The following is a 12,616-nucleotide window of genomic DNA, read 5'->3' as shown; positions in this document are numbered from 1 at the left end:
GAGCCCGGAGCGCGAGTGCACCTCGGCGAGGAGCCGCTGGCGCCTGGCAGCGGCCACGGCGCAGGGACGCGCGCCCCTCCGTGGGGAGACACCTGCAGGCGGCCGGCGACACTGTTCTGGTTCCCGCCCTCACTGGGAGAGGGGGCGCCCCACGCCGGGCGCTGGCGGGGGCCCGGCAGAGAAGGGCGCCCCCTAAAGAGACCCGCACCCGAGCGGAGAGTCTGAGAAGCAAAGAGAGTGCCAGAGAAGGCGCTCTCAGAGAAAGAGGCTTCCCACCGGGAACGTGAAGCAATAAAACCAGCCAGGAGCGGTCATCTCACACAGGAACCAGAGAAGTCCCGCCCTCTGGAGAGAAGGGCAGAGCCTGCTGGGGCTCCCCACGACGAACATGGACCCGCAGCACCCTCCCCTGGAGGCCCGGTAGGGAACCCCAAGAAGGAGCCCCAAAGAGTCTGAGCTGCAGAGTTGAGTTTTTTGGGCTTCCCACACCCAAGAAGCAGCAGGGCCCACTGAAAAGGATGCCTCATTACTGATCCTGGAGTTGCAGGACCTGTCAGGAGGGGTACCTCACCAGAAATGCGGGGTTGTAGAGTCTAAAGGGCTTGTGCTTCCCCTGGGCGTCTCCCAGGGAGATTTGGGCTGTGTGAACCAACAGGACAGGCTCCCCTGGCAGGATGAAGCTGCAGTCACCCGGGCTCCTTATCATGGCATGGTACGGCACGAAGGGTGGCAAAGAGGTGTGCCACACAGGATGCCAAGTGTCGGATATGACGAATGGGACTTCCCCATGCAGGCATCCCCACCCACCTGAGATCCTTAGCAGTATGACCCAAGGAGATACCACACCAGACACAAAGTTGTTGCAGTTATCAGGCAAGGGTGCCCTACAGAGGCTGCCAACCCAGAATCTCCAAGGTGGGGGGTGGGAACAGAAAGGTCAAGAATACTGACTTTGGGGTCAGGCGACCCTGGGGCTTCACCAGCTGTGGGCTTTGAACAAGTTATTGTACTAAACCTTTCTGAGTCTCAGTTCCATATCTATAAAAGGGAGGAGGAATATTGGGCTGTCGGAATGAGATCACACCTGCAAAAAGCACTTGGCACATAGTAGGTGCTCAATAAACGCTGGCCATCATTATTATTATTAACATCTGAACCAAGATCAGAGGATTAAATTCACACAGACCTTTTCAGGATCTCCTGTGCAAGGTGGGATTGCCCAACTATGAACGCTCCATCCCCACCTCTGCTCTAAAATAACCATGACCCCTGAAGCCCCGTCACACTGCAAAGCACAGGGTGCCCGGATGCCCAGGATGTGCAACAGTTAATTGCATGTTGATTACAAGAGCTCATCTGAATTCTGCCCAAGCTGAGAACTGCTCCAACAGCCCCCTGCTCGTGGAGTGGCAGGGCTTGCAGAATTCAAGGTTAACGGATTGCCTTACTCTAGTGGGTGAGCCTGTGCTCCCTAGCAGCTGCGGCTACTTTGCCTGGGGGTAGGTGAGAATAATTGTAGGCAACGTTCCTGGCAGGAACCCATATGAAGGATGGTCAAGGGTCTCCAGACTTGTTCATTAGATCCCTTTTCCGGCCCTAGGCAAAGCGTTCCCAGCTATTTTGAGGAGGACCTCCATTCAGTATTGAGGGTATTGGTTGAGAGGGAAAATACATCATGGCCAAACAGCTGAAAAGAATTCAGTGACACTTTTAAACGGCCGAGCAGTATTCATCGGAGGAGTATCTGTACACATTTGAAAACCAGTCCCTCAGATGTTGGCTCGAGACGGTGGTTCACATGTGTGCGTGTAGCACTCAGGGACCTACAGGCTGGGAACCCTGTCCTGGGCATTCAAAGCCGGGAGAGCCCAAGTGACATATGTCTCAGGGACCACACTCTCTTAAGAAGTACCCAGAGGAAGCACAGAGCGGTTTGAAATTTCCATCTAAGACAGTCTTCCACTCTCTGAGTGCCCATTGGATGCTGAGCACCAGAGAGAAAAGAGCATGTACAGCATTAATAAGTACGTTGTAGAGTCGGCAGGTGTTAAGAGCCAAGGAGAACAATAAAGCAGGGAGGAGGATAGGAGTGAGGGTAGCAGATTGTGAAGTTAAATCAGGACTTCAAGGAGATCTCACTGGGAAGTTGACATTGGAGCAAAGGCTTGAAGGAGGGCGGGAGCAAGCCATGGAGATATCCCAGGAAAGGAGGTTCCAGGAAGAGGGAGCAGCCAGTGCAAAGGCCCTGAGGCAGGGGATAACTGAGAAAGCAGTGTGGCTGGAGATGAGTGAGCAGGGAGAGTAGAGAGGTGACAGGGGGAGGGGACAGGTCATCGTGTGTGGAGTCAGTTACAAGGACTCCAGCATTTATTCTGAGTTGGGTGGGAGCCTGGGGAGGTTCTGAGTAGAGGAGAGACATATCTGACTTGGAGTATAACAGGACCACTCTAGATGCTGAATTAAGAAGGGGGAAACAGAGACCAGCAGGGGGCTAGTGAGTGAATCCGTGCAAGTAATGCCAGCGGCTCAGACCAGGGTGGTTGCAACGAGGTTCTGCATCTGTGTCAATCTTCAAAAGCAGATCCAGCAGGATCTGAGGTGGGATGTGTAAGACGCCTTTGAGGTGTTTGGCAGGAGCTCCTGCAAGGACAGAGCTTCCCTGTGCTGAGCCCGAGCAGGTGGGGGCGGGGCGCGGGGAAGCTCCAAAGTTCTGACTGATGTTGCCCTGGACCTTGTACTCGAAGTGAGGATAAGGACGAGGGGGTGGAGATTGTGCCACCAGAGGGCGCCACTGCATGTGTCTGCACACCCTTCCGGAACCGAATCCAAACTCTTGAGCAAGCCCCTTGGATAGGATACGCATTTTTATCCTCAGATAATGTTACAGTTGCCTTGGGTGTGGACAGGTGTTAAAGAAAAATTATCCATGACACTTGTTAAGACGGTAAGGCAGCCTTTATTCAGGGACCACTGCAAAAGGAGTTTTGCCACAGGAGAGAGATTGGGCTGAACTCTGAACACAGCGACAAGAGGGGATTTATCGCCAAGGAGCAGGGGGGCGGTCGGTGGGCAGAGGAAACCTCAGGGCTGGGGGGATTCTGGCTAAAGCGACTTGACAGGATTCCTGCTGAAGGCGGCCCAGCAGGGTAAGCTGTCTGGAGTGGGGAATGAGGAACTTGATTGGGTTTCAAGGATGAGGGATTCTTGCTAAACTGAACCAGTAGGATTCTTGCTAAAACTGGAGTAAGCCGGCCAAGGACAGAGCCTAAGGTCAGGGCCTAGTTGAGAAAAGGGCTCAGAGGAGCCCGACTAAGGTTTGGTCAAGGAGGGTCTTTGCCTGGGGTGGGGCTGAGGTGGGGAGGGAGCTTGTTTAGGAGGCCAGAAGTGTGGGCCCAAGCCCCTGTCCCCTCCTCTTCAGACACTGTCAAAGGCCAAGGCCTCCTGTCTCCCAAGACTCCCGACCAGGGATTGAACCCCGGCCACGGCAGTGAAAGCACGGAGTCCTAACCACTGGACCAGGGAATGCCGCCAATACCTCTGTTTAACCTGCTCAAGTACTGCCCTCTGCCGGCCCCAGGACAAAGTCTAGATGCCCCAGTTTGCCTTTCCAGTTCCTGTACGGCTGGCCCTGCCCACATCTCAGCCCCTCCCATGCCGCCGGCACCAAGACACTTTGCGCTTCCTGATAACCGTGGGCTGGGACAGTCCCGCAGGCCTCGCCCACCTCCCTCCCTCCCCCTCCCTCTGCCTGGATGCCCTGGCTGTGCTGATCCTGTGCGTCCTTCAAAGTGCTGGTCACACATCGCTCCACGCACGGCAGAGCCTTCCTTGGCTCTGTCCATCTCCGTCTGGCCCTTCGTCACCCCTCCTGTGCTGTGATGTCTGTGTTCATGCTCGTCTCCCCCACGGGCCTGGGGGTCCCGCAAGGTCACCTCCACCGGCAGCCTGCAGGCCAAGTCTGGCCCATGAGCATGTTTTGTTTGGCCTGGTTGGAATTGGCCTCCACAGGGTGCTAAATTTTCATGAGTTGCCAACATTCAATAATCATGATTTCCCATAAAAACCTAGACTTTCAGCTTCTCTGGCAAGATCAAGTTACCTGCCGACACCAGGCCTGCATTTTTGCCTGGCAACCATTGCCAAAGTTCCCCGTAAAGCGGATCACGAGGGACCACAGTCCCACTGGGCCTTTCCATTGTTAGGGACACCTGTGGGGAGCCCCTGGGGGCATTCAAATTTGAGAACCTGGAATCAAGGCCCCAAACATTTTTGATAACACCACGTAGCACGTCTGTGGTGCTAAAAGTCAGGGTGATGGTTAGTCTCGAGGTGGCATAGTGACTGAAAGGGGCCCCTGGGGGTGGGGCTTCTGGGGGCTGGTCACACAGGTGTGTGCGCTTCAGGAAAACTCATTGAGCCATACAGTTGGGAACTGTGCCCTTTTTTATATTCAACAAAATTTACCAGAAAAACTGTTGCTGTTAATAATCCAATTCATACTTTTCAGGAGCCATGAATATGCTTTGAAGGGACATGACCCAAATGCATCTCACTTTCTACTTGGAGTGAGCTGCTGCAAACACTCTCACCAGCTTCTGGACCTCCTAAGTCACTTCCTGTTTTCTTTTTCTTTTTTTAAAAAATTTATTTATTTGTTTTTATTTTTGGCTGTGTTGGGTCTTCGTTGCTGCACGCGGGCTTTCTCTAGTTGCGGCGAGCGGGGGCTACTCTTCGTTGCAGTGCACGGGCTTCTCATTGTGGTGGCTTCTCTTGTTGCGGAGCATGGGCTCTAGGCACGCGGGCTTCAGTAGTTGTGGCACGTGGGCTCAGTAGTTGTGGCTCACGGGCTCTAGAGCACAGGCTCTAGTGGTTGTGGCACATGGGCTTAGTTGCTCTGTAGCATGTGGGATCTTACCAGACCAGGGCTTAAACCCGTGTGCCCTGCATTGGCAGGCGGATTCTTAACCACTGCGCCATCAGGGAACCCCAGTCACTTCCTGTTTTCTAAGCCTTCAAAATAAAGCTTGGGAAACCAGAGCATCTCCGGCCTCCAGGCCCTCCTAATTATAGCAAGGGATTAGCCAATTTCCAATTACTGGTGAGGTTTTTTAAACATTGACTCCCAAGGTATCTAAGCCTAATACACACTTTACTCCCTGGTTCAGATGCCTCTCCAGGGCTTCAGTGAAAGCCGGCCTCGCGACGCTGGTGTGTTTGTGAGGCTGCCTGCTGCTTGGGGCCAGTGTTCCCAGGGGAGGAAGGGACCCTGGAGCTCTGTGCAATCAAAGAAGTCCCAGAGTGTGGGGTCTCCAGGGGAGGAAGGAGCCCACTTCATTAGCAAGTGATCAACTGGAGTTTTCTTTGAAACTGTCTTAACTCTTCCAACAACTATTCAAGAAGAATTTAACAGGCCCTGGCTCTGTGCTAGGCTTTCAACGAACAAGACCAACCAGGTCCATACCTTCATGGGGCTATGTTCTAGAAGAGGAGACAGCAATGAGCAAGGAAACCACTCATACATTCAATAATTGCAGATGGTAAAACAGGATGCAAGCGACAGCAACCAGGGGCCTCACTGAGGAGGGACGGTTGAGCTGGGATGTGTTAGCAGATGTCCCGGATCGAGGGTGGAAGGTCTGAATTTTAACCCTGGCTCTGCCACATCTGGGCCACCCCTACCTCTCAGAGCCTCAGCTTTCTCATCTGTAAGTGGGGAGGAGGAGGGGGCATCAACACATGCTGAGCGTCCTCACCACAGGGGGAGACTTCCATCCCCTGTCACTCTCAACCCTCACAAGGCTAGTTGCCCCCATTTGACAGATGAGGAAACTGAGGCATGGAGAGAGAAGACGCTTGGAGTGCAGGGGGTTGGGGAGAGCTCCTATCCCACGGCCTTGAACATCAACCCAGGAGCTAAGGTCTTACCCCATCAGTGATGAGGATCCAGTGATGACTGTGGAACCTAGAGCATGACACGCCCACGGCTGTGTTTCTGGAAGGTTGCACAGGGGGCCGGCAGGGTGGCTGGCTGGGAGGTAAGGAGTCCTGGAGGTGTGTCAGGAGGCTCATGCTGTGGTCCACACCTGCTCTGGTGATGAGACGGAAGCCTGGGCTTTTTATCTGGCCGTATTCACAGAGAACAAACAGGCTAGGGCACACATGCACCGCCGGACGTCTGCTCAAAAATGTGCTCAGAGGGCTTCCCTGGTAGCGCAGTGGTTGAGAGTCCGCCTGCCGATGCAGGGGACGCGGGTTCGTGTCCCGATCCGGGAAGATCCCACATGCCGCGGAGCGGCTGGGCCCGTGAGCCATGGCCGCTGAGCCTGCGCGTCCGGAGCCTGTGCTCCGCAACGGGAGAGGCTGCAACAGTGAGAGGCCCGCGTAACGCAAAAAAAAAAAAAAAGTGCTCAGAAACCACAGCCATAGGGTGACCAACAAATCAACCTCAGCTCTGACATCCGGGGCAGGACGGAAGTGAGCCAGTCCTGGAAAGAAGTGGGAGGAGGACAGGAGGGCCTCACACTGGTCCCCACCATCAGCAGTGATGTCCTCTGGATGACAGGCCAAGGAAGATCTCAGGGGGATGGAGCGTGAATGAATCACGAGAAAGAGTGTGGGAACATTTATTTAGGACCGAGGGCATGTCGGGCACTTTGGCCAAAGGGATGTAACTGAACCCTTATGGAATTCTTAATCTCAGCTGGAGAAACTGAGGCTCAAGAAGTAGCAGGGCAGGGGCCGGAGTCCAGGGCCTGGCTGTCTGTCATCTTCAGGTGAATCAAGTGTCCAGGTGAAAGCCCCATAGCCCACTGACTCCCCTCCTTGTTTCCAGCACTCAGTGGGATTTTTCTCAGTCCTCAGGGGCTGTAGCTGGTTTGTTTTACTCCAGTCTTGAGAGGGGACAGTGAGGAAGGCTGGGGAGAAAACAGACATTCTAAGGTATCTCCTGAAGCCAGCCCTTCTTGGGCTGTCTTTCTGAGTCCGTTTTTCCCCCCAAGCTGTTTTTTGCTTCCCTCTTCTGCCCCCTAGAGGCTGAGAATGGGGCAGCAGGCTCTGCTTCCCTGGACCCCGAAGAAAGCCCCCTCTCTCCCCATCCACCCTCCACCAAGAAGCTAAAATTGCCTCCACAGCGACCTGAGGGACACCTGGGACTCTATTAGGTGATTGAGAGCAGAGGTCTCCAAGTGGGCATAAAAGTTTATAAATTACAAATATATTACCAGCAGTATAAAGCATATATAAAAACTAAAAGAATTTAAAGGAGGACATAAAGATTAAATAAACACGGCTTTTAAATGTTTTTATTTTATTTAGTAACAGTGTAATAGACCTTTTGGCCTTCCTTTAAACATTCTTTATAACATATTTTTACAGCTAGCAATGCAACTGCATACGCTTTCTTCAATTTTTTGAAAAACATGGGTTAACACTCCGTGCTGTCGTGATTCAGGAGTCTGGTTCTGTGTAGAGTTACTTCCATACTTGATTTGGCTGTTAGAGCTGAAAAGAGCGCTTTCATTTGGATTTATACAAATATGTCTAAATCCAAATGAAAGAAGCACCTCATGGGCTGTGCTTCCATTTTTTTTTTTTTTTTTTTTTTTTTGCGTTACGCGGGCCTCTCACTGTTGCAGCCTCTCCCGTTGTGGAGCACAGGCTCCGGACGCAGCTCATGGGCCCAGCCACTCCGCGGCATGTGGGATCTTCCCAGACCGGGGCACGAACCCGTGTCCCCTGCATCGGCAGGCGGACTCTCAACCACTGTGCCACCAGGGAAGCCCTGGGCTGTGCTTTCTAAACACCAATATTCATATTTTAGTCCCATTCTCAAAATAGGGAACAGTTTTTGGTGAAATCTGGCTCACCTACATTCATCTTTCTAGATATCCATCACTAAGTCCGGCAAACAAATCGGAAGACAAATGGATTCAAAACCCCCTGAAAGTTTTCTTTTTGGAAGCTTTTTGAAATTGGTTGGAATCTTCCGTTTTCAAGTTCTTGAAGTGTGCAGGCTTGGAGAGTTTCTAAGGGAAACATACTTTCCTTGCTTTTTGGCAATACAAGCTCATAACAATGGAAACATTTCCAAACATCTGCTTTCAAAATGCTCTTTCCAAAGATGTAAAAATGCAGTTACATTCTCTCCCATTGTTTAAAAGTTACCTTCCTCTTAGAAGAACAGATTAGGTGCTTTGTTTTCAGGGGGGCAAATAGTCGACAGTCACGTGTCACCCCAGAAGAGGTCAGCGAATGTGGGCGCTTGTCTTTAAATACATGAGCCTCATCTCCAGACTCAGCAGCTGTTTGAAGTCATACTCAGGGTCCCTCCCCATCTCGTAACAAAGTATCACTGAAGAGTCTTCTATGCAAAGGTCTTGTTCTTAGTAGTAATAATATAAATCATAAATATGGTGATTGATAGAGAATAGGGACTCTGTGTCAGGCACTTTGTAAGCGGGATCAGACGGATTAACTTACTATATCCACGAACAGCCCTGTGAGGCAGGTCCGATTCTAGACCTTTTTGACAGATGGAGAAACTATGGCACGGACGTGGCAAAACCATGAGAAGCCAACTGGACAGCATGTTTAGGACATCGTTGTTGTGACCGTGACAGATGATACTGGCAAAGGGGAGACTGTTGATGGGGCCAGTGTGAGAACATGGGGACCCTCAGACTTGGGAACCAGAGCTTCCCCCACCACCCAGGAGACACCATAAGCTTCTAGCGGATTTGAGTCCAGGCCTGTGGTTTCGGCACAGCCTCAAGGGACACCCACACTCTGATGGGAGGCAAAGGACACAGAACTCACTGAAAATGGGTGAATCTTGCCTGTGCTCGCACTGCCTTATCTTCCTCGGGTTTCTGATCGAGACATATATTCTGGAGCCTCTTACCTTTACCACACAATCTGTTAAACAGTAGAGATGCTCACACACACACACACACACACACACACACACACACATACACAACTGCCTGACACTCCTTTTACTGGTTTAGTCTCCCAAGTAAAGCAAAGAGAAAGACGATTTATTGAACATCTACTAAGTGCCATATGGTGTACCCAGACCTTTATACGCATGACCTCATTTTTTCCTTGCAATAGCCCTATGAGTCAGGGGCCCTTGTATCCCCATTTTAAAGATGAGAAAACTGAGGCTGAAAGAGGAGTTGACCTGCCCAAGGTCAATGGCAGAGCTAGAGTTCAACCCCAGGTATGTGACTCCCGTTCCTGTGGCCCAGGATACTTTGACCTGGCAGCCATCACTTCTGGAAGTTCCACCTGGCCACTCTCTGAGTGGTCAACTCTGTTCTGTGTGTTGGGAGGGGGTTTTGTTTAGTTGTTTGTTTTTTGGTTTTCCTAATGGAATAAATTTGACATGTAACATTGTGTAGAGTTTTTGAGCAGAAAAGAATTCTACTGAGTTAGAAGAGGGTTTCGTTAAAATAGGTGAAGGCAGTGAAGCATGGAGAAACAGAAGTAGGAAGAATGGGATGTATTCCATTCCTGTCTCCCCAGGAGTGAGGAAAACCAAACACTGGGTTCAACCCAGTGCAAGGGAGAGAGCTCCCTCATTGGGGTAAGTTTATCATGAAGAGAAAATCTACCGCCTGACCAGCACCCATGAGGGGAGGCTTCCCCAGGAAGGGACTTGGCTGGGGTTTGTGAGCCAAGGGTGGGCACACAGGGGGTGGATTTAGGCTGTTGAGATGAATAAATGAGGTAGATCCCATCCTTGGCCCCCATTCTTTATCCATCCTGTATCTGTACCCTTTGCCATTTTACACTGTCCTTCCACAGTGGGCGGGGCCTGCTTCCCTGCCTCTTGACTTTGGACACGGCTTTGCCAAGAGCATGAGGTCAAGATGTTGGTGGCTTGGTCCTCAGTCTGGGCCTCATGAGATCTTGCACTTCTGTCGTCGCTGTGATCAGAACACACCTGGGCTAGGCTGCTGGCCCCAGGAAGGGGACCTTGACTGACAGCCCCTCCTGATTCCCAGATACGTGACCAAGCCAGCCAAGACCAACAGACCTCCCTCGCCAAGTCCAACCTGCCTGGATTCCTGACCTCACATTCTCACACCACGCCAGCTCTTTCTTAGATGATGGGGAAGTTTCTCTTTCCCAGAAGCCCCAGCAGATGGCTCTTGACGTCTCACTGTAGACAGAGAGAATGGGATCCTCCGACTGGCTTAAGACAGTCAGGACCCACCCCTGGAGCTGCCGGCTGGGGTCAGTCCCTGCCCAAACATCATGGAGGAGACAGAGAGAGGTGGCTACAAAAATTACCTATTGCTGTGTTAACAACTCGCAAAACTTAGCAACAATTACTGTTTCTCATGATCCTGTGGGTTGGAATCTAGGCAACTACACTTCTCTCTCCTGGTACCATTCGTGGGCTGCAGTCTTCTGATGGCTCGACTAGGCCATAGGATCGATGAGGAGCTCACTTGTACGCCTGGAAGCTGGTACTATGCTCGGTGGGGTGCCTTAGTTCATCACGTGAGCCCCCCCCCCTCCAGTCAGCTAGACGGGGCTCCTGTTTTGCGTGTGTCTTGGAGGTCTTAGAAGGCACAGGTGGAAGCCACAAGGCCTCCTAAGCTCTGCCCTAGGCACACACATGGAGTCACTTCCCGGCATTGGTCTAAGCATTTCTGCCCAGATCTAAAGGGAGAGGGAGTATTGCAAAGGGCTGGTAGGTCTGCAAACAATCCCCACAGGTGATTAGGGCAGATACAAGAGAACAGATTCTGGATGGCCAAAATGGGCAATGACCACCACGAGAGGGCAGAGGGAAGCAATGGCAGAGAGGCCTTCCCGGGCAGTGGGCGGATCTTTCTGCCCACGGGTGCCCTGGCAACTCAGCAGGCGATGCCCCTAGAGACAGTGCTCGTGTCAAACACAGGAATGTTCCTGGGACCTACGCCCAGGGATAATCTTTGAGATCAGGACGGTAGCGGCTGGGATTACATGTCTCCCTCACTAAATTGAGTCATGAAACTTTTATTAAGGGATCTAGTTTGTCAACGTCAAGAAAACAAGGCAATTCTGGGCAGACCCATTAAAAGCAAATCCTTCTCCACTATCGCCATTGCCGGTCCTGGAGGAATTGTGAAATGACAGGGTGAAGAGGCGGGTCGGGGGTGGCAGAAGGGGCTGTCTAATCTGCTAATTGCATGCAAAGCGCTTTCCCAGGCCCCTAAGGATGCAGGCACAGCAGCCACGTCCAATTTCCCAAGGTTTCTTCGCAGAAAACTGCCTCCTTCACAGACACCAGTGACAGCTGCTCCCATCAGACACGGGAGTGTGTACCCAGCCACTTCTCCATCAACCAAGAAGGAGGGTCAAGTGTGGCTATGTCATTTCCGGAACCTGAACACCCCCCTCCTGCCCCCTCTGACTTAAGGCATCAGGGACCCAGACCTCCTAGCTGGAGAGACCCTCTGGGCCCCCTGGACCACTCTGCTCAGGGAATGGGGCCACACAAAGCCCCCACTTGGAAGACTATGATGTCACCCACATCCAGATTGGCCATCTCGTAGATATGTGTTGCTGGTCAAGCAACTTAGCCCCTCTGAACGTAAGATGGGTACGACAGTGTCCACTTAACCTATGGAAAACTCCTGTTATGACTTTTTTTTTTTTTTTTAATGTGAGCCAAGATTTTAAATCGGGAGATCGAATACAAATAATTGGATTCTCCAGCTTCTTAGGGACGATCTAAAAGTCTGCCAGCACTGGGCCTGCATTCCCAGCTGGCAGAACTGGCTGGAACTGAGTAACTGTTTTAGATAGGATACAGTCTCTCCACTTTGCCACAGTCCCCACCACTCCCTATTGTCTTACATCAGAGCTACTTTGCTCATTCCTATCCCTGACCTAATCCCAGCAGGCACTGGAGTTTGCCACCACTGGGTTAGAATTTTAGTTCCACTGTCCTCAGAGCTCTACCAGATCGTTATCCCAGGATCCACTGTCACTAAACCAACAACTCAACATCTGATCTTTGTAGGGAGCCGTCACTGCCTCCTTCTGCATCCTCCATTGCTCCAGCCACCAGGGGACTTGGAAACCACCTCCTTAGCCAGGCATCTGAGTGACCGGATCAGCCTTCAAACGTCCTTGTTCCTCCCTGTGGCTGAAGATCCTGGGGTGAGGCCTCTGCTTTCAGCAGTTTGCAGGGCCCCAGAATCCAAGTCTGTTTTAATCCTCCAGGCGCTTAGTCTGCAAATGGTTTCATCTTGGTCTCTGGGCTACTTGACTGGAGCATCCAGCTGCCGTCTCTGATGTTTCAATCCTTCAACAAATCCCCATCGAGCCTCTGTTACAGGAAGCAGCAGACCGAGGCGCATGGGCCAAATCCAGCCCTCCACCTGCTGCATTCTGCCCACAAGCTAAGAACAGTTTTTACATTTTTTAATGGTCGAAACAAAATCAAAATAAGAATCATATTTTGTGACACATGAAAATTATATGAAATTCAAATTTCAGTGTCCGCAAATAATGTTTGATTGGAAAGTAGCCATGCCCTTTCATTTCCGTGTTATCTGTGGCTGCCTGCAAGCTCCAGGGCCGTGTTGGGTTGTCGCAACAGAGACGTACGGCCCAC

This window comes from Neophocaena asiaeorientalis, unplaced genomic scaffold (genome assembly GCF_003031525.2).
Source record: "Neophocaena asiaeorientalis asiaeorientalis breed wild unplaced genomic scaffold, Neophocaena_asiaeorientalis_V1.1 scaffold91, whole genome shotgun sequence".
Classification (NCBI taxonomy): domain Eukaryota; kingdom Metazoa; phylum Chordata; class Mammalia; order Artiodactyla; family Phocoenidae; genus Neophocaena; species Neophocaena asiaeorientalis.
Note: the sequence above shows the minus strand (reverse complement) of the source record.